General features: G+C 32.3%; 1 pseudogene; it reads left to right on the top strand.

Annotated features, from left to right (window-relative positions):
• Positions 1-12,167: 12,167 nt before the first annotated feature.
• Positions 12,168-13,256, top strand: LOC131032225 (uncharacterized; annotated as a pseudogene).
• The last annotated feature ends 8,865 nt before the right edge of the window (positions 13,257-22,121 follow it).

Genomic DNA, 22,121 nt, shown 5'->3' with positions numbered 1-22,121 from the left:
GGATTCAAATAATTTTGAGTATTGCAACACACTCAAACCCACGACAGATGTTGTTGTCCCACATAACAGAGAAGCTTCTAAGACTAATTCCTCAAATCAAGAAAGTACACCTGAAGCTTCCACACTTGGTACTTCCTGTAGACACCTAAAACTGACCCAACTAATAAAATGGATTTTATTTATTTAATCATCATTAAATTGCCTATTAATTAAATTAAGATTTAATTAATATCCCTATTCTTCTAAATCACATATTAATTAAATTAAGATTTAATTAATGTACCCTTCTTCTATCTAAGCCATTTAATTAAATTTACATTTAATCAAATACCCCCCCCTCTAGCCATTTAATTAAATTTACATTTAATTAAAAATATCAATTTATTCCCTTTCCCATTTTAATTAAATCTACATTTAATTAAAATCTCCTTTGCATCTAAATAAATCAAAATTTATTTGTAAATCCTCCCCCCCCCCCCCAGCTTACAAATTCTTACAAATGCAAGTTGCATCCTCTTTTTTTTTTATGGATTGGTAATGGGCCGAAGCCGATAAGGTGTACATACCCTACCCCCACGTGGGATTTGAACTTGTGACCTCTCTTTCAAGAGTGCAAGTTCTCCACCACTAGTCCAACTCAGGTTGCACTCAAGTTGCATCCTCTTTTGGCTAAATTAAATCTTTTTAATTTACTAAAATTCTTATTTTCCCTCACCCACTTGCCAAATCCTACATTTCCCACTTGCCCTCCTAATTTCTTATAGAATCCCTCTAATACTCCATTAATTATCCTAATTCTCCTCATCATGTCCAATCCCTAAACTATTTAATACCTTCTCCTTTCAACAAGGTAACTTGTTGAATACCCCCAAATTTGTAAGGCTCTTACAAAGTTGTCCCCTAGACCACTAGTGGTTTTCCTCTTGAAAAAAGTTAGCCTCCAAAGTATTCAAAATGTATTTAATGCCTCTTACAAGCCCACAACCCTAACCCATGATGGTTGTGCACTTGACCATCTTTTATCCTTGCACAAGAGTTTACCTCTTGGACAATAGCCTGCTTCCCTGGATACAAGCATTATCCAATGATGTCACCCCTTGAAGCCTTCCCTAATGCTCAATTAGCATCTAATGATTTCTTAGAATATCTCAAGCCCTCTCAAGATGACATTAGTCAACTTGGGATTGGATTAAATACATCACATGGATTGATAACTTTCAATCCTAGCCCTTGTTGAGATTACCCAATGCCAACCATCCATTTCTATATTTTATCTATAAATAGAGCCCATTTCTTCAATCTAAGGATCCATCCACTTCTATTGCATACAATCTAAAGTCTAATTGTGTTGTGTAAGTTATCAAGGAGCTCAATCCCCATCACCAAGCATTTGAGCCATCTTAGTTACATTATAGCTTAGTTATTTTAATACATGTTAGAATATCTTGTTAGCTTATTTTATATCATTTTAATTTCTCATATCGCATCCTCATATTATCCTAATTATTTCACTTAATCTTTCAATTTGGAACTCATTTCATATCTTCATCTTGCTTCTTGCATCTTAATCCATCATCTCATCTTAGCTAGGATCTTAGTTGTATGAATTTTGATCCTAGAATCATCATTCATAGCTTGTTCTCTAGGTTTTCATCTTGAGGATCAAGTTCTCTTCCAAGGGCCACATTGAATTTTAGAGATCTTTAGAGATAGAGGAGCATGGGATGGGCTTAGCAATCTTGAGATTTCTTGGACTAACAAGTAGATTAGTTTGCATTTTCGATCTCTTGATTTCACTAAAGTAATGTCTCATGTGTGTGTGTGATTTGTGTTTTCTTGCAGGTGCAGGAATCCCCCACATTTTAACCACACATTAATTGATTCCCACTATGGCGCAAGACCCCTAAAATCCAATTTTTCTAACAATTTTTCCCCAGGTTCACATGAGTTCGTACGAGAGTTCCTATTTTGTCGTACGAGAACCTACCATTTGTCATATGGGCTTGTGAGGAAACTCATACGAGTTTATGATAAAAATAGAGAGTTGTCTTCTATTTTATTCTATCCTATCTCTTTTCTAAGCTCGTACGAGCTAGTATGTGAACTCGTGCGAGCTAACTGTTTTCTCGTATGAGTAAACTGTTTTGTCATATGGGAGCATTATAATTATTGTATGAGTAGGTGAGAAACCTCGTACGAGTTTCTTCTTTAATAGAGGAGATTTGTAACTGAGATTTGAGATTAGGCTTTGAGAAGCCCACCATATGAGTTTTGATTTTTCTAACTTGTGTTTTCTTGCAAGTTTAACAATTTGATGTAGGATTGAAGAAGTCAAAATAGGATTTGCATTTCATTTCTCTAGCTTTTTCAAAGTTGGATAAAATTAACTCATTTTATTTTCAAGATAAAAAGAACCTCATTAAGTTTCAATTGGTGAAAGAATCTCACATTTCAATTTGGGGGTTTAAAAATAATCAAATTTCCAAGGTTAAAAGAACAACTTCACATTTTCCTTCTTGCAAGTTAGGTTCACACTTCAAATTTTGAGGTTATAAAAAGAAAAACAACAATCTCTTTTTTCTTTGTAAAGGTCAAAATTAACAATCAATACTTGTTTTCAAGATTAAAAAGAACAATCCACATTTCATTTTGCAAAGTGATTTCCATCTCAAAGCAACGTGCATTATTTTAAGTTGACCAAGATTTCATTTCCTATATTAAACAAACAAATTGCTTTGTGGGACTAAAAAGAACACCATGCTTGTTGGAGAAACATCTCCAAATAGGTCTTAGCCAATCATTGCTTTGAAAAGGATAAAAATAACATTTATTGCCTTGTCTTGAAAGTGGTAGGTATATGCTCTCCCCTTAATTGGGTGACCAAAAAACCAAGCCAGTCTTTCATGCTTTCTTTTACTTCAAGCACTTAAATCCTTTAGAAGGCCTTCCCTCTCGAGTTTCCCTTAGGGCGCCATTAAGGCTGGTGAGAGGGGAATGACCTAAATGGGAAATGGCTTTATCACCAAGTGTTCCAACCCACTATAATCAAATGTGGAGGCTGACGAAACTCCACTCCAATAGTTTTTCTCAGTGATTGTCCTTCCCCCAATATCTTTAAGAAACATAAAGTCTTTTTTCTAAAGGCTGGGAAGCCTCCTGAGGGATTTTTTTACTGAACAACAAACAGAAACCTGATTATAAACCATATCAATAGAGACTTTGAGCCGAGTCAGTTGCCAAACATTGGCAATATCATAGTGCAAGGGTGGGGAAGAATCTGCCCCCAAGATTACTCACCATATATCTCCCAAGATAAATATCCAATTGTGAAGAAATTCACTTTGGGTTAATTTCTGGCAAAAGGAAAAAAAATGGGCGCCCTCTAGTGGATGACAAGGCTATTTGAGCTGACAGAGTATCAAGACTAGTGGGCTATGATATTGTCAATGGCCTTTGAATAAAGATTCTATCTAATGTGTCTTCTTTTGTAAATCAAACCAATGCAAACATCGGGGATTTGAAAACATCCTCACAAAAACATAGACGCAATGCTTAGCATAGGGATAATAATTATTTTCATGTGTGCTATGTCTTCTTATCACAAGCATTAAAACATCCTTCAAATCAACCAATACAACAATCAGTTCAAAACAAAGAGAAACAAGCAACCTTAGAGAGAAGAGAATTTCCAGATCCAACGAAGCACCTTTTGAGGTGGTTATCAACTTTTTAACTATCTTTAGGCAATATTTTCATCCAACAAGATTAGGGGAGTATCAAACCAAGTGATCAAGAGTTTATCATCCAACTATCTCAATGACAACAATACCTAGCTAGGTATTCAAGTTATTCAAATCAAGTTTCCATATTAGGAGACTTTATCCATATCATTTGATGTGCTTTGGCATAGGGACTTATCGAACAAACCCTCTATTCGACTTAGTAAGATTCAGTATCCAAAACGAAGTATCCACCAAGTCAACAACAACAACCTATCCAAACTAAAAATTTGATCACTCATGTGACCATCCCTTGTCACTTGAGATGAAGAAGCTTATTCAAAATAAATGAGTCCTAGCCTAAATCAAGATCAAGATATCATGACTCTCCAATCTAATCCCATTTTTTATCAAGATCCCACCTATCAAAAATCTTATGATCATCCCCATTTATCTCAAGATTAGAGTCCCATTCAACATCCACCTCTTAAGAAAGAGCATGATATCCCTTCCATCTCCTTCACTAATCCAATTCGAAATCAAGAGAAAATAACAAACTTAAATTATCATAGTCCAAGTCAAGATCAAGATCAAGGAATCTTTTCATCATCCAAATCCATTTTAGGTCCTTTCATTCCGAAGTCAAAACTCTTCATCCTCCAAATCCATTTTAGGTCCTTTCATTCCAAAGTCAAAATTTTCATCTTCCAAATCCATTTTAGGTACTTTCATTCCAAAATCAAACTCTCCATTCTTTCCATCCATCTTGGGTCCTTACCTCCATCCATCCACCAATCCATCACCTCAAAGGATCCATAAGAAAGATCAACAAAGGAACCCTCTTTGAAATTAATTCAACCATCTATCTAAACATCTTTCCAAAACTATGCTTCCATCATTTACTTTATCTATTTTTTGTCCTTATGTCCCAAAATTCAATTTTCCTCCATCTCTTCATTACTTCTCGAGTTGTACACCAACACTCATCTTTAATGATTTCCATCTATCCTTGCACAAATATTCAAACATCCCATCTATTATCCAACACCTATTTTCTATCATTCCATCCCTTTCATTCAATCCTTTGCATAAATTCATCATTTGTGAAATAGGTGTTTGTGTTATTTTGTCACATGCTTTCCCATGCTCAAATCTCATGTTCAGTCCTTTTCCTAGATATCTATTCATGAAACACTTTAGAATCCGAGGTTGTTCCTCTTTAACATTTTCTTTTGGTTGGGATACACACTCAATCTAGAAAAGAACCACTTATCGTATCTTGGTACCGACATCTTTGGATTATTATATCTCATACACTTAATCAATTGCTCTAAATCATTGTGATCTCTTAGTTGAAGACATGGTAGTGAAAAATCTAAAATCTTGAGCCAATGCAAGCAAAATAAGAATAGAAAAAGGCAGTATCAAAAGCGTAAAAGCACGAGCAATAGAAGATATATCAAGAAAAGAAAAAAATGCAATGAAATGCAATATCAAAATGCTTGGCTATGGGAACATGCAAGTAACTCCATTGGGGCTATGGATGTCTGACTGGAAAAGGAGAAATATTTTTCAGATTACAACGATAACCTCATCGGGGCTATGGATGCTCACTGGCAGCGAGGCTCTATCCAGGATGCTTTTGAAGTGAAGGTAACTCATGTAGCTAGCCACGTTGGATTCTAAAGATTACAATGATCATATGAGCTAGAATGAACCCAATTGCACACACATGGGTAATCAAAGACTAAGTACCTTGATCTAGTTTGGGATTCTTCTTCCCTTTTGAGTCTACTTCCTAGTCTCTAGATATGTCTAGTTGAATTTTTTCAGAGGTTCTAAGTGTGGGTTGGGTCTCTATCTTTGAAAAGTTTAAGAACACTTATTCAAGTGGTGCTAGATGTTATGACAATCTTACATATTGCCCTTTTGCAAATGGAAACATCTATGCTTGGGGGAAAAGTTCATCCACTCTATTCTTCCTATCCATATCTCCCATTATCTTTCCTTCAATAGCCATTACCCTATCTAAATTTGTCATTATCTATGATCTTGCTTCACCTTATCCATACCCTCTTATCCAATCCATACCAACTATCCTAATTATTCAATTCTTCCATCATCTATCAGTATCTATAATCTTGTTTCTCATATCCATATCCTATCTATATCCATATCCCCTTTTTCATCCTTGATCTTGATCAAAACTAAGGACAAAATATGATTTCAGAAAGATCTTGACGTGTCCCTTCATGTTCCATAATAATATACCTTCATCTTTCTCCTATCCATTTCCACCTTAATGGTTCAATCATCCATTCATAATATTCCTTGTGTTGCTATACGTTGGGGCAACCAAATATATCTTTCTTCTAATCCAAAAAACTCCAAAAATCAGAAATGTCTAAAAAACTGAAAAAAAAATATCAAAAAAAATTGAAAATCAAAGCATGAACACATGGCCCATCCATCAAATCAACAATAGGAAAAATCTCAGAGTTTGCAATCAAATTGATCACATGCATTATTAATCAATTCATCACTCAAAATCTATCAATATCAACATGTCTTATACGGGGATAGGTACACTCGAAACTAGATAGATCGGTCCTATACGAGGTACACATTCTTTGAAACCAAACATTCCTATCAATCATCAAGTTTTTTTAATCAATCGATATCTTCAACATCGACGTCAACATGTCTTATATAGGGATAGGTACACTAAAAAATAGACAAATCGATCTTATACGAGGTAGTCACTCTTTGAAACCAGACATTCCTATCAATCATCAAGTTTTGTTAATCAATCCATATCTTCAACATCAACATCAACATGTCTTATACAGGGATAGGTACACTCAAAACTAGACAGATCGGTCTTATATGGGGTACTCACTCTTTGAAACCAGACATTCTATTCAATCATCGAACAAATCAAAACAATGACATAGATCAGTATAACTGCTGGATTTTGTTCTAGTTAGCCTTATCTTTATCGATTGACGGTAGTACATGTTTCATCTTTCAAAAATGAACAAAAAATAAAAAAGTGCAATAAAAACAAGTGGTGAAAGCTTGGCAACAAGCGCCACTTGTGAGAAAATGACTCCTCCATCTATAAGTACTCACATCCTAATTTTGATCCATTTGATCTAAACCAATAGCCATCACCGAACACTTATACACACGATAGCAATCCCGGACATACTTAGTGTAGTCACTGTCCTTGATCATCTAATCAGTTATCTGCATCATATCCCACCATGGCTTGGTGATCAATTATACATATCCATATTGAGTACTATCTAGAGTGGGGGCAAGTTTGTGACCTCGCTAGGGGCATTTAGCCTTAAGGATTTTTTGACATCAGAACAAACACGTATTAAGACAACAAGGATCAACAAAGCAACATATCAATGAGTAAGCACAAACACGAGAGGGAAAACATCAAGGCTCTTTGATTTGATTACAAATAAGATCTATTTGCAAGATGTTTTACTTAACAAGAATACATTTCCAATAGCATGCATGCTTACTTATGATTGTTAATTTTTGCTTATAATATCTCTTGAGCACCTACGAGATGTCTTATGACTAGAGAAGCAAGGAAGGAATGTGATGTTTTATTTGTCTTCTATATGTGAGTGAAGCCTTTTACCATGCAAATTTGTCCTACGAAGAAATCAGGTGGTATATCACCGAGGACATTTCGGATTTGTATGGGACAAAGGTTAACTCTTGTCTGTTTACGCAAGCAATACTCAGGTCATCTTGGTTTAATTATACCTTGACACTTATGCCATCTTGCAATATAAAAACTCATGTAAGTTATACTTCGGTCATTATGGTTCAATTATACCATGATGCTTGTATCAACTTTCAACAAATCAAGGCCTGATGATGAAAACAAAGGAAGCACTGGCACTTTGATCACAACAAATGACAACATTGAGAACGAGAATGCATATTAAGATTTGCATTAGCTAAACATCATTATCATCTTAGTCTTGCATTAGGTTGCATATCATTTTGATCTTGCATTTGTATCATCTCATTATCATTATCATTTACACATCATTTTCAGGATAGATCTCACATCATACATTTCATTTTCAAGATGCATCTCATCAAAATCATCTAGTCACATTCATCATTGCATCCAACACATGCATATCTATCACATCATCATGGAATCTTTCTTCACTTTCATATCTTCATCATTCTTCCAACTATCATCTATCATGTCTAATACAAGATGTATCTTTCCTAAAGCGAGATATTTTGGTCATGTCTTATACAAAATATATCATTCTTGAAACTAGACACTTTAATCATCTTTGTCTTATACAGGAGGTGTCATTCTTGAAACTAGACTTGACCTCAATCTTATCAATACTATCAATCCATTTTATCTTATCCATTCTATTATGTCTTATACAAGATGCATCTTTCCTGAAACCAGATGTTTTGATCATGTCTTAAACAAGATATATCGTTCTTGAAACCAAACGCTTTGATCATCTTTGTCTTATACAGGCAGTGTCATTCCTGAAACCCGACTTGACCTCAATCTTTTCAATTCTGATCAATCTTATAAATCTAATACATATGATCAATCATATCATTATCCCCATACATGAGCATATCATATTGACAACATGTAGAATGCTAGTTCGCATTATCCACAACACACAAAACCACAAAAAATGTTAGAAACATCAACATTCATCAAATCCAACCATCATCTGTATATCACCTTATAAACATATATTATCATTACAAACATCATATAAGCATGTAAATCTTGAAAAAAAAACCAAAAAACACACACACATCACATCATCTGCAAAAGTCATATAGATTAAAAGCATATCATATAGCTCATCAAAATCAAAACCTCAGTATTCCTATCATATCATCATGCACATGTGTGACAACATGTTGATCCAAAGGAAAATCAATGATACAAGTCAGAACCAATCGTCAATCAGAACAAATAAATGTCCAAAGTCTTTGGATCTCATATCCCTATCGAAATCAATCAATCCAAGTTCCATATCAAAAATCAATCAATCCAAGTCCCATATCGAAATCAAGCAACATATTGAAGTTCAGGACCCATATCGAATTAGGACCCATATCAACAATCAGGACCCATATCGAAAATCAGGACCCATATCAACAAGTTTGACTCATATCGACAATCAAGTTTAACCCATATCTACCAATTGATCCATATCAACGTTCGAAACATATCAACACTTGAACCATATCAACAATCAGGATTCATAACAACATGACCTTGGTGGACATGTGGGGCATGTACATGCTATGCCCACATTAGTCTTCCTCATTTCTTCAATATTCCTTTTAGTAAATTTTATTGGCAGATAAATATCGAAAAACTTAACAATTCAACTCATCCCTTTTGAAAATCGTACTACATCGCAACACTACCCCATAAATCATAATTTTTCTCAATTTATCTCCCGAGGGGGAATATTGACATTAATTTTCATATCAGTTTCATATCGACACCATCTTCATATCAACTTTTCATATCACATCAGTTCTTCATATCTGGGGCATCATATCAATTCTGGTAACAGCATCATATCAAAAATCTTGACGATAAATTAAACATTTTCTTTGAATCAACATGTGGTCACACATTAACTCAAAGAGGAGCAAAATGTAGAGTGAAGAAGACTAAATCAGGCTAAGAATCAGGTTATGGAGTAGTAAAATCAAGAAAATATCAAATGTTACAAAAGATGCATTTCAGTACCACAACATAGTTTTCTTTTTTGCAATCTACTCTTAACTTTATAATGAGAATATGATCCTCATCTTACAACATAATTATAATTCTTATCAAAATGAACTTGTAGATGTAATCATGTAGAAGCATTTAGACTCCTTGATGTAAATCTATATATAGAGACGCCATCAAGGTTGTGAGAAAGTTTTTCCTAATTTTGAGAGGATTTAAGCATGAAGGCATTTGGTGACCAATATCTTAGAGATTTCAATGAGAATCAACTTTATAAATGAGAATTTGTTCACATTAGCTATTCAAACTAAAATAAATTTTCCTTTCAATAGTCTAAATGAGAAAGATAGTAGGACTAAAATACTTATCACATAAATTGTGATCTATGATAGTGACATAGCTTTAACCCCATCATTATAGTGACATGATCTTGGTGCTTATAATATCATACCTAGTTAGAATGATCAATCTTCTATTACATATATGCATTCTTCTCCATGTTTTTTTCATGATTCATCTTTTCCTTAAAAAATAATATAGTGATGTCAACACATATTTCACTTTGACATATATATATATGATGAATATACATTTTCTTTCCTATCTAGCGATACATTCATTTATATGGAATTATTTATCTATGATGACTACCCTAGTCATAAGATTTATGATGATTATACATCATTTATCACTAGTGATATTATTTATATTATGCATGTTTTTCAAATTCACATGATATTGTTAATCCTTTCCTCCAATCTTGTGTGTCAAGGTATTAATTAGATGTTTAATGATAAGAACATTAATATTTCTTTTTATATTATCCTGATAAAGATGATAACTCACTGTCTCATGTTTAATGAAGTTATTGGAAGGCAATGGCAATCACCTTCTCAATTTCATTGCTCTATATTTCATAATTATTTCGGAGCCATACAATGTGGCCAATATAAGCAGCCGTTCGACCAGCCAATTGGCTTCTGGGCATCCTTCATCCTAAAATACCTAATATGCCCTACATTTAAGTATATGCACTTCTACTTAACAAATGCTTTAGCATTCAGATGAGACAGCTCCACCCATAAAACTGGCTGAAAACAAATTATATTCCTAAATACTGATTTTTTCCCGTAATTAATACATGATCAAAATAAATAATACAAAGTTTACCATCCCGTAATTAATACATGATTAAAATAAATAATACAAAGTTTACCATCGAATTTGGAGTTTCATTTCCAATTTTATTGTCTGCTCTGAGAATTGCCTGGGCATTATAAATAACTAACAACTGCATTCAAAAGAATTGAGTTGTTGCCTCAAATATTAAAAAATACTTGCAGATATTATAAAGACAATTGGAGTTGGCGTGGATTTGAACAAACATATTTCTTCGCAAGTCGGAATCTATTTAAAAACTGGCAGGAGCTTAGCTAAATGTTTTTACTAGGCACTCTTAAAGATTTTTTTTTAATAACTAGAACTCAATAATTTGACTGTACGGCTGTCTAATAAATTTAAGCTAGATAGTAATTTTATCAGATAATAATTAAATAATTGCATCCTACTATGTTTTGCTGAGCTCAATTATTCTCCTATTATAGTGACATAGCTATTATATTTATAGATTCTGTAATGTAATATGTAGAGAAATTTTCATTAAAGAGAGACTTAAGGCATGTTTCCATGCGCTGCTTAGCTTATTTTGGCTAGCAGCTGTTGTTCAATATTTTTAGGAATTATTTGTGAAGCACAAATTGTGGAGCCATGTGAAACTTTTGTTAATAAACAGTCATTTCCAGCACCCCCTTTTCTTCCATGACTTATTTTTAATTCCTAAACAATAGCTGCTCCACCAAAATAGGGAAAGATTCTAAATTATCCCTTTTTTCACAATTGTAAAGTTGCATGGGAACACTTAACTGCTTAAATTTAAGCAAAAAATACAGTTAACGAACATAAGATTATTAAGGTTATTAGGATTGATGGCCATGAATAAATGGTAAATTTTGCAGGCTAAAGCGTTAACTTTCCTAATAAAGATGCAATGCTATTTGGAGTTTGGAATTCGGCTGTTTTCATCGTTGCTGGATTATGGAATTTGCGATTTTCATTGCTGTTGAATTGTTTGATTTAATGTATAGATGGTGTTAGGCACCCTTTTATTTTAGGAATGGTTTGATGTTAATTAGCATAATGCTGCCATTGATATTATGTTGTTGGCAGTTGTCAAACAGATGCCGGCATTCAACAAAGCACAATATAAATAGTATTTTTATTTTTATAAAAATTTCTATAATTCTTATTGATATAGTTTAAATTAGAATGTTTATCTCATTATTTAATAGCCAGAAAATGCTGAAAGCATAAAAATTTCAATAATGATACAAACATTTTAATTTTAAACATCTAAAAAAGAGTTATAGAGATTTCTATAAATAAAATAAAAATACTATTTGGGTTCAAATCAAGTCTCATTCCACCAATGGGTATTTCTCACAACTGAATTTAGGAAGTTGATGTTTCTAACTATTGACAATTGATGGATAATTTTTTTTTTTAATGTATATATATGTACATGTACATTTCTGTTCTGGCAAATCAGCGGTGGTAAATTTTATTTTTGTTTCTGAGAGCTGGAGTTGAAGAGATTGAAGAGCAAGTGTGTCAAAATGGAGGAGGGGTTGAGGATGGAAATGGTCAAGTTGATAAATTCGTTGATTAGAGTGAGGGATAAGCAGCGAAGTGCTTTTGAGGAGTCTCAATCGGAATTAAATAAGATGATTGAAGACTCGAGAAAAATACTACAATCTGAAGTTGGTCCCATAGTTCCCGAGACGAAAGAATCAGATAAGCTGATTCAAGACTCAAATAAAATACAGCAATCTGAAGTTGGTCCGAAGGGTTCTGAGACAAAAGAGCCTGAGGAGATATTGAAGCCTCCCAAAAAGAGGTTGAGAGCAGATTATAGCCGTACCACAGAGAAGCAAATTGAAAAGCATGAGATTTCCAAACTACGCGAAGGCCAGTGGAGAAGGATAAAAGTTGTAAGTGAAGATAAAGTGTTGAAGTTGTCTGTTCAGGTCCATTATGCTTCAATCGATCAGGTAAGTGAAGGAGTTGGAGGGTCAAATGCTTGTTCTGTGTTGGCAACTAAAATTGCTGGGTGGTTACATGAGCACATAAACTTAATGCCAGATAAAGAGACCCTTGATGGTTTGATACGACAAGGATCGCCAGAGTGGGAAGAATTACGTAAATGTGCAGAGTACATTAAGGATTTTTGGACTGGAGAGTTTGATCTCGATACTGTGTTAAAGGAAAAGGTATCTCCTGTTTCGGGTGAAGTCACTTATGCTTCATTTGATGTTGAAAACACGGTAGAATATGCCATTGACAATAGATGGGAAGAAATTACAAATGATGTTCGTGAACCACGAATTTATATTGTATGATATGCTCAACATTTTTTTGTTCTAAAGGTTGAAAATGAAGCATGTTACATAATTGATACATTGGGTGCAAGATTGCCCAAATCAGGAAATAAAGCATATATTTTGAAGTTCGATAAGAACTCAACTATTAGTGAGGTGGGAAAAAAGAAACCTGCGAGAGGAAAAATCCTTTATAGTGGACATGAAGCTTGCAAAGAATACATGAAGAAATTTTGGGCAGCTTTTAAAATAAAGGCGTTTCGGAAGAACATAGGAAATGTGCCTCCAAAGTTGAAGGATTTATCGGATGTGACACAGATTGACTAGTAAAGTACTGTACAGATCATGTAGTGGTTGGCACTTCTTAGTTTGATGTTCAGAGAGAGGACTCAAGTCATTTTGATACTAGTCATGTTGCGCTTTCTCATCTACATACTATATATATACTTTATTATCTTATGTATTAGGATATTTTATTATCTAATACCCAAGAATTAGACATTCTTGTCTAACAAGAAAGAACTGGGAAGTGTATACTTTATTATCTTATGTATTAGGATATTTTATTATCTAATACCCAAGAATTAGACATTCTTGTCTAAGAAGAAAGAACTGGGAAGGCATGGTGGCAGGTCTGGAATTTGATGGTCTATATGACCATTTTTGCATTTTTAGATGGTATATGACATTTAAAATTATTAATAAACTGTCAAAAATTATAGTAGTTAATAAATATTATATATTATTATAATTTATAATATTGATATATATTATTTTAGAAAGTTTATTATAAATATATAAATTTATTTAGAATATTTTTAAATGATAGAATTATGATATAATTGTTTCTAATTTCATATTATTTTTATATGAATTTTTAGTATGTTTTTCTTGTATAAATTTAGAAACTTTATAAATTTATTTTTTAAATATATTTATAGGATTGTTTTAAATATCAATTTAGAAACTTCTCATAATTGAAATGATAAGATATAATCATTTTAATTTTTTAAAATAATTTAATAAAAAAAATAGAATAGTTTCTATTTTTATTATAAACAAGATTTTTTTTGTGTGAATTTAGAAACTTACAATTAAATTTAAAATTTTTGATTGCTAATTTATCATTATTTTAAAAATTTTTACATTCTTTTTATATTTATAGATTTTTATTTCTTTTAGGGCAATTGAATTTTAGTATAGCTTCAATTTTAGGAAGCTCTCTCTTGAGAGCCTATTTTTCTTTTTTATACACAACTTTACTCTTCTATGTCTCCCTTCTTGTTCTAATATCTCACTGCAAAATAATATTTTATACATAATTAGTATAGCACAAGTTGGTTTAGTGGTGAATAATTTGTGCTCTTGAAAAAGAGGTCACAAGTTCAAATCTCACAAGGGGTAGGGTATGTACACCTTATCTTTTTCGGTTACCAATAATTTTTTTTTTTTTATACATAATTAATATATTTTACTTAATATGTGTTTAGGTTTTTGTTTTTGATTATTATATGTTTTACTTCTAATATGTTATTATATGTTTTTAATTATTATAATCTCTATTAAAAAATAATTAGCTAATTTCAATAATATATAATAATATCCTTTAAATTGATAACAAAATTATTCCCAAATTAATTTATCAATAATAAAAAATATTTTTCATATTCGATATGTATTATTGATCAAATTGATAAAAATGTTTAAATATAAAATAATTTATATTAAAATATTCACAAATTAAAAAAAATAATTGACAATTCATATTTTTCTTAAAACGTAAAATGAAAGGCATTAAAATGACTAAATCGTCATAAAAAAATCATATGATAGGCAAGGTTGGTCGTCAAATTCTAGGCCTACATGGTGGGATACTTTAAAATTGTATACAATATAAAATATTCATTGTAATTGTGTGTTAGCTTGCATATAGATATGTTGCAAAATTTTTAGAGCTTGAAATATGTTAACAAAACACAAGTCTCATTATAAAATTTCAAATTTTTAGAGCTTGAAATATGTTAACAAAACACAAGTCTCATTATAAAATTTCAATGAGGCTAAAAGAGATATATTTCACTATTAAATTCAATTTGATTACTGAGATTATTTAGATAAGTGATTAATCTTGAGAGTTCACTAAAATTTGACTTTTTGGTTTGATGTTCAATTGATTGTTTATTTATTTTTTATAATTGTTGGTAAGAAAATCTTATGTTTTATTTTCATATTTAAGAGATTAATATTCTATGTTACAACAAAAGAGCCAGAAATTCATCCTTGATATGAGATAACAATAAATGTCCTATAGCAGCTTCCAATTAACAGTTCTAGATCTCTTCTAGATCTCACAACTATCCTGAAAGACAACATTGTAACTGTAGTCACATAAATCTGTCCACTTAATTAAATGAATACTTAGTATTTATTTAATTATTTAACCATCAATTAATAATTAATTAAATTAATATTTAATTAATTCATCTTAACTCTCTTCTCCTATTAATTAAATAAATTATTCAATTTATTTGATTTAATTCACTTAACCAAATTCAGACCATTAATTAAATAAATAAATCATATTTGTTTAATTAAATCTTCTCTCACATTTAAATAAATTAATATTTATTTAAATCCCCCAAAATCCCACCTCTCACATTTAAATAAATTAACATTTATTTAAATCACCTTTATCCTCTACCCACTTGTATTTTCCTACAAATGCAAGTTGCACAATTATTTTAAATAAATAATTTATTTAAAATCACCTTTATCCTCCACCCACTTGTATTTTCTTACAAAAGCAAGTTGCACAACTATTTTAAATAAATTATTTATTTAAAATCCTATTTATCCTCACCCACTTGAAACCTTTAATGGTTTCCCTTAAAGTATTCAAACTTGATGGCTTTAAAGTCTTCAAACTTGATGGCTTCCTTCTATAGTCTTCTTAAGACTTTAATGGTTTCCTTAAAGTCTTCAAGCCTTTAATGGTTTCCCTCAAAGTCTTCAAGCATTTTAATGCTTTATCTTCCTTTTTCTCATTTAAATAAATTAATATTTATTTGAATATTTATCCAAATGCAAATTACACCATTTAATTGAAATAAATGATTTTATTTTAATTGAAAATACTAAAATTTCTCCCACTTGCATTTTCCTACAAAATCCACTTGCATGCCTAAACTTCTAGAATTTTCTAATCACTTCTAAATAACCTAACCCCTTCTCTAAACTTTGTCACATTCCTAAGCAAAAGGGAAGTCACTTCTCAAACCCTCAAAGTCTTTGATAACCATTAAAGGCTTTCAACCTTCAACCACTAAATGGCTCAAAGTCTTTGATAACCATTGAAGGCTTTCAACCTTCAACCACTTAATCCCCAAAGTCTCCAATAACCATTAATGGTTACCTCAAACCCTCCCACATGGTTAAAACATTTGTTTTGACTCAACCTCTACCCAACCCAAAGGTCTCATCAGGCCATTAATGCTTTGACCATGATTATCTCTTAAACATTTGCACAAAGGTTTATCCTTGGATTAACTCTTAATCTAGTGGGTAATCTTAATTTGGACTTGACCCTTAGCCTCTAGATAACCATGAGGTCTTCTCAAGCCTTTAATGCCTCCAACCTCTTCTCTCAACCCAATCCTATGTTGACACTTGTCACCATTTTATTGGTGCCAATTGTGCACATGGATCCCCAACTTTCAAACTTGGCCCTTGATTAAACCATTCAATCTTAACCCTTCATTTCCCCATTTCTTCTATAAATAGAACCCTTCTCCTCAAGCAAAAGAGAAGCATTAGAGTATTGTTGTTATACTGGTATTAGCATAGAGCTTTTTTATAGCATCACTATCTACACTTGCATAGCATTTGCTTATCATATTCAACCATCTTGAATCTCCATATGGCATCCATGGCTAGTGCTAAAAGCTGAGAGCTACACTCATTTGGGACTTGGAGAGGGGAGAAACAAGGGAGAAGCATCGAAAGGCATCATGGAAGCATCTTAGGGAGGCTCTTCTCCTTTCTTTTATTTTGTTAAACTTCTTTCATGCTTTTTGAAATCTCTTTTGATATGTTTGGAATGGTTTTTAGTTCTTTGTTTTGTTTTTATGGTTGAAACTAACTTATTAACATTGAACTTTGTTGTTGCCTTGTCCCCATTTCCATGACATCAGTAACCATTCTCGCACATTTGTCCAACACTTAAGAGATTATGATGTAATCCTTTCACATAGTATACATTATCAGTGTTATGATTTCTATCAAAAGTAATAGAACCTATTCCAAAAATTTGTGCAATTTGATCATCTCCAAATATAACAGAAACCACCATCATACTTTTCAAGTTTTACAAACTTACTCTTATCACCGGTCAAATAATTTGAACATCCACTATCAATGAACCATTCATTTCTATCACTCCTAACATGCAATGATAAAGAAATAGTTTCTACAATCTTAGTATTACCTTTATTATTGCTAAATTTAGGTCCATCTTTTTCTACCAAGAATAAACAATCATTATCTTCATAATCTGACTCATTATCTAAAATACCAATGTCATCTCTAACATAGTAGCCTTTCTTATTGAATTTTCCTTTGTTTTTTCTAAACTTTTGTTTTGGTCCTCTCTCTAGTCATCTAGATGCATAATGACCAATATTTCTACACTTAAAATAATTAAGAGGTAGCATACCTTTATTCTTGCTAGTTCCTCTCTTCAGCTTAATTACAAAATTTGTTTCCATTTCATCCATGCTCACATCATTTGAATCTTCATCTATAGCTTTTGTGGCTTTAATGGTTGTCTCAGTTCTTTCTTTGTCTTTGCCAAGCTTCCTTATCCCAAATACAATCAAGGTGCCATTCAATTGTTCCCTGGTGAACTTGGATGGATTATAAGTTTCTTGAATAGCTGAAATCTTGTAAATGTAATATTCTGAAAAAGTCCTCACAATCTTTTCTATCACATCCTTATCATCCTAGGTGCCACCCAAATCCTAGATCTCATTAACTGTGCTATCAAGCTTCTGAAAATAAATTGTTATATCTTCACCTCCTTCCATCCTTAAGTTCTTATATCTACCTTTTGGCAGTTTTCATCTTAGATAGGTTAACTCAATCTTTTCCTTCATAGATGTTTTTCAATATTTCCCAAACTTCATAAGTAGTATCTAATGTAACAACTTTCACCAATTCGGTTTTAGATAGAGCACTAAAGATAGCATACCTTTCTTGTTAATTTTCTTCATAGGCTTCAATCTCATCCGGGGTAGTAGATCCATTTGTGGGTTGCACATACTCAAGGAAATCAAATATCCTCTCATCTTCACTCTCCATTTAAACTATATTTGGGTCCTTCAAAAGTAGGAATAGTCAGTTTATGTGCCATCAAATCTCCTCAAGTAGTCATTATCACTTTTTAGGAACCAAAACTCTGTGACCAATTGTTGAAATTCTTAGAAAACTGAGAGGTGGGGGGGGGGGGGGGGGGGGCTGAAATAGACTGAGTAAGCATTACTTAATCACAAACAGATGTAAACATGAGATAGTGCACACATGTAACATACACTAGATATGATGTGGAAAACCCAAGAAAGAAAAACCACAGAGAATGCTAGTTCTCAAATATAAAACACCTATTAGGGTGAATCCGATTAAGGTGATTTTTACAAAAGGTGGCTTACTAGCTATAAGAAAAATAAGTAATCCACAATTGTAGCACAACTACCACTAAGCTACAATGATAAAATAAACCTTTAGCTCACTGCCTCTGGTACCAAACAACATCAACGCACTTCCACACTACTCAACCACAACTGCACACACCCTCACACCAATTTGAACCATCAGGTGATAGATATTATTTTTTGATCCACTTCTATATATCCTTCATTACAACCATCATTTATTTATGCCAGTCTTTGAAAGAGAAGTCTCCCAAGTCGACCAAAGAATATATGGAAAATAATTTGAATAAGGTCTTCACTAAGCATTTACACTGTGGAAAAGAGTTAGAAGTGGACCAAACCACAATATACTACATTGATCAAAATAACACGTTATTCAAATAGCACAAACACCAGAGCAAAAGTTAAAATATTCAAGGTCAACGAGACCCGAAATTCACAAATCTATAACTATGATTCCAGAGTATACCATTACGACCCAAATTATAATAACAATGATAAAGACATGAGTAGCTTGAATCCAAAATATCTTCATCAAAATTAAAAAATGGGGAGAAATTCGGAGCACTATAAACACTATCAAATATCATCATCACTACATACACTTCCACTGTAGAGTTTCCAAAGCACCAAATCATAAGAATGTTATCCCAAAGCAGCATCCAACAACATACCAAAGCTTCGTGATTACAGCTGCAACATATAAAAAAGTGCAGAGCTCAAATCAATCACAAAAATAAGAAATCAACATGTTGACATCAATGACAACTATACTGACACACCATAAACTTCACATTTACAATAGATACATCCTAGATCTTCAATCAAAACCATGAAAGAAAAATAAATTTGAAACTAATTTTTTTGGAAGAACCATCTAAGGTTCCTGCAAAGTTGAAACTCTCACAATAAGAAAAAAGTAGAAGAATGGTTGCAGGTCCACATTAGCTCTTAGGACTCTGTTCCTTCCCCATGTCCGCCAATGAATTTTTAACTCACAAGAAGTATTTTCTATGTAGATGATACAAGATGTCACCTTGATCTCACGTAACCTCATCTCCATTCATTGTGAATCAATGATAGCAATAGTTGCAATGAGAGTTGTGTTGTTAAGGTTTCATAATTATATCTTTCCACAAACTCCACTTTTTTCCTCTTTGGTTTTTCTCACATCATGACACCATTTGTGTAGTGAATGAATGAATAAAAGTTTTAAATGATAGTGTGAGGTCAAAGAATCTATAAGACTTAAGAATAGCACATACCTCTAGAAATAAGATTCTAAAGTGTTAAACAATTTGTAAGCTCTTTTTTAGATCTATCTATCAATAGTGAATTTTGATCAATAGATTTTCTATGTTGTCCAACCTTCTTTCCTCAAACAAATTATTTCAATTGTTCATTTTTAGCACATCCTCATATTTGATACAGATGTCACTATATACTAAGTAATCCATTACAAAATATCATTCTGTTTATCAATCTCCTGGTGATCACTACGGGGAAGACATGTCATTTTAAAAAAGTTCACTTGATTTTATCAGGAAAGAAAAAAGTAAAGCTAGAAAGGGATATCTATACATAGGACTATTTTTTTGTGTGGAATTATTGTCCAAACAATCTAAACCTCATTATCCAGGGTTGCCTTTGTACAAGCACACTGAAGATCCTTTCAAACCCCATATTCAATATTGGTAGCTTTGTTCCTAATGTCACTTGATACTACTAAAAATCATCATTCTTGACTCTTCAGGGCATGTAGTTCTATATAATAAATTTATGTGAGGCATTCTTTTATCATTAGAAACATTGTCTTCCTTTTCAATAACTAATCTAACCCCCTTTTGTAAAAGTTTCAATATCTTGTCAAACTAGAATATGAACTCGGGTCTTGCTAGATTCTACTGAAGCTTGTCCTATTTTATTATTTATAATTATGAACCCAACTCAATTTTTCTAAAATTTGGTATCCTTGCAACCATTTTTTATGAAGGCCCTGATATTTTGCATCTCAACAGCAGTATTCTCCAAAGATAGATGCAGATATATATATTTTTTTTGATAAATGTAGGTATGTTCAAGAATACTTAAGGAGGAATTCAAGATAAGAGATTAAGAAAAGGAAAGGCTAACGTCATCAATGTGGCTATTTCCATTTGTGAGGCTGAAGAACATTAAAGACATGAAAAACATTATAGGTATTTGATTAGATAGTTTACTTATCACCCTCAAAGGAGATGATATGGTAATGATTTTGGGTTTGGATTAAGGGTAGCGAAACTAAATCCAAACTTCAGGTGACTTTCATAAGACCACACCATATCTTCTAATAAAATTATTAAGGGTATTACAATATTATTAGATCATTATGGGACAATATTTTCCCAAACATCTATAAATACAATTTTAGAGCCCTAGGTGCTTACAATTTGAGCAACCTTTTCCAAGAACCAAAAATTTCTCTTTATTGTTGATGGAAGGGAGAGGTAAACTTTGAGCAGCAATAAACACCAAGAATGTTGGAGACAGAACTAATAGGTTGCTCAAAAAAAATGCATAAGGAAGAGTGTAAGCAATTAGCTTATCAATCGGATAAAGATAGAAGAAGAGAAAGAAGTTCATATGTAGGGTTTTTTGTGTGCTCAAGGCAGCCATGAGAGCTATAGGTTGAATAAAAATATTAGATTTCAAAAGAGGAGTCAATCCAAGAAGATACAAAGGCATGAAGATTCAAAGACTTGTAGGCAAGAAGTGCTTATAAACATTGTAAAATTCTTGAATTTTATATCTTCTTGAAATCCTAAATGTATGTTGTACAAATGTATAAATGAAGGATCATATAAAGATAGTTTTCAAATTTAATTTTCATATAGTATTTTCTTTGTTGTTGCACTATTTGATAGAGTAACCTTTCAACAATGGTATCAAAGCATGTGTTTCATGTGTATAAGGGGAGTGCCATTCATCAAGTAGTGTATAGGAGAGGGAGAAGTAAGGACCAATGATGTTTGAGCTCATAATAAAAATGGAGAGAGTGTGGGGAAGCATATGAGAGGTGAGGGTGAATCACATAAATTATTACAAACTCATGGATTAGTGTGATGATGCATCAAATGACTTTGTTGAGATCCTAATAAACTCATTGAAGGTCTTATTGACATGAAATACATTAATAAGAACAATTTTCAATTACTAAATAGTATATTATAAAATCAAAGTCTCCTTTTATTCAAAACATTGGAAATTTTCATATATCTTCATTTTACAAAATATTTTGATGTTCTAGAATGAAGGAAAGTAAATCAAGGTTAACAATCTATATGGAGAAGTTAAATTCTCCTCTAATAATTGTGCTTAATTAAGAAAATATTAATGCTTACAAAGATACATTTGAGCACCAAAAACATATATTTTTTGCAATCTACTATTAAACTTCATAATGAGAATATGAGCCTCATCTTACTACATGACCATAATTCCTATCAAA

This window comes from Cryptomeria japonica, chromosome 5, assembly GCF_030272615.1.
Source record: "Cryptomeria japonica chromosome 5, Sugi_1.0, whole genome shotgun sequence".
Taxonomy (NCBI): domain Eukaryota; kingdom Viridiplantae; phylum Streptophyta; class Pinopsida; order Cupressales; family Cupressaceae; genus Cryptomeria; species Cryptomeria japonica.
This window is presented reverse-complemented; position numbering and strand designations above follow the sequence as displayed.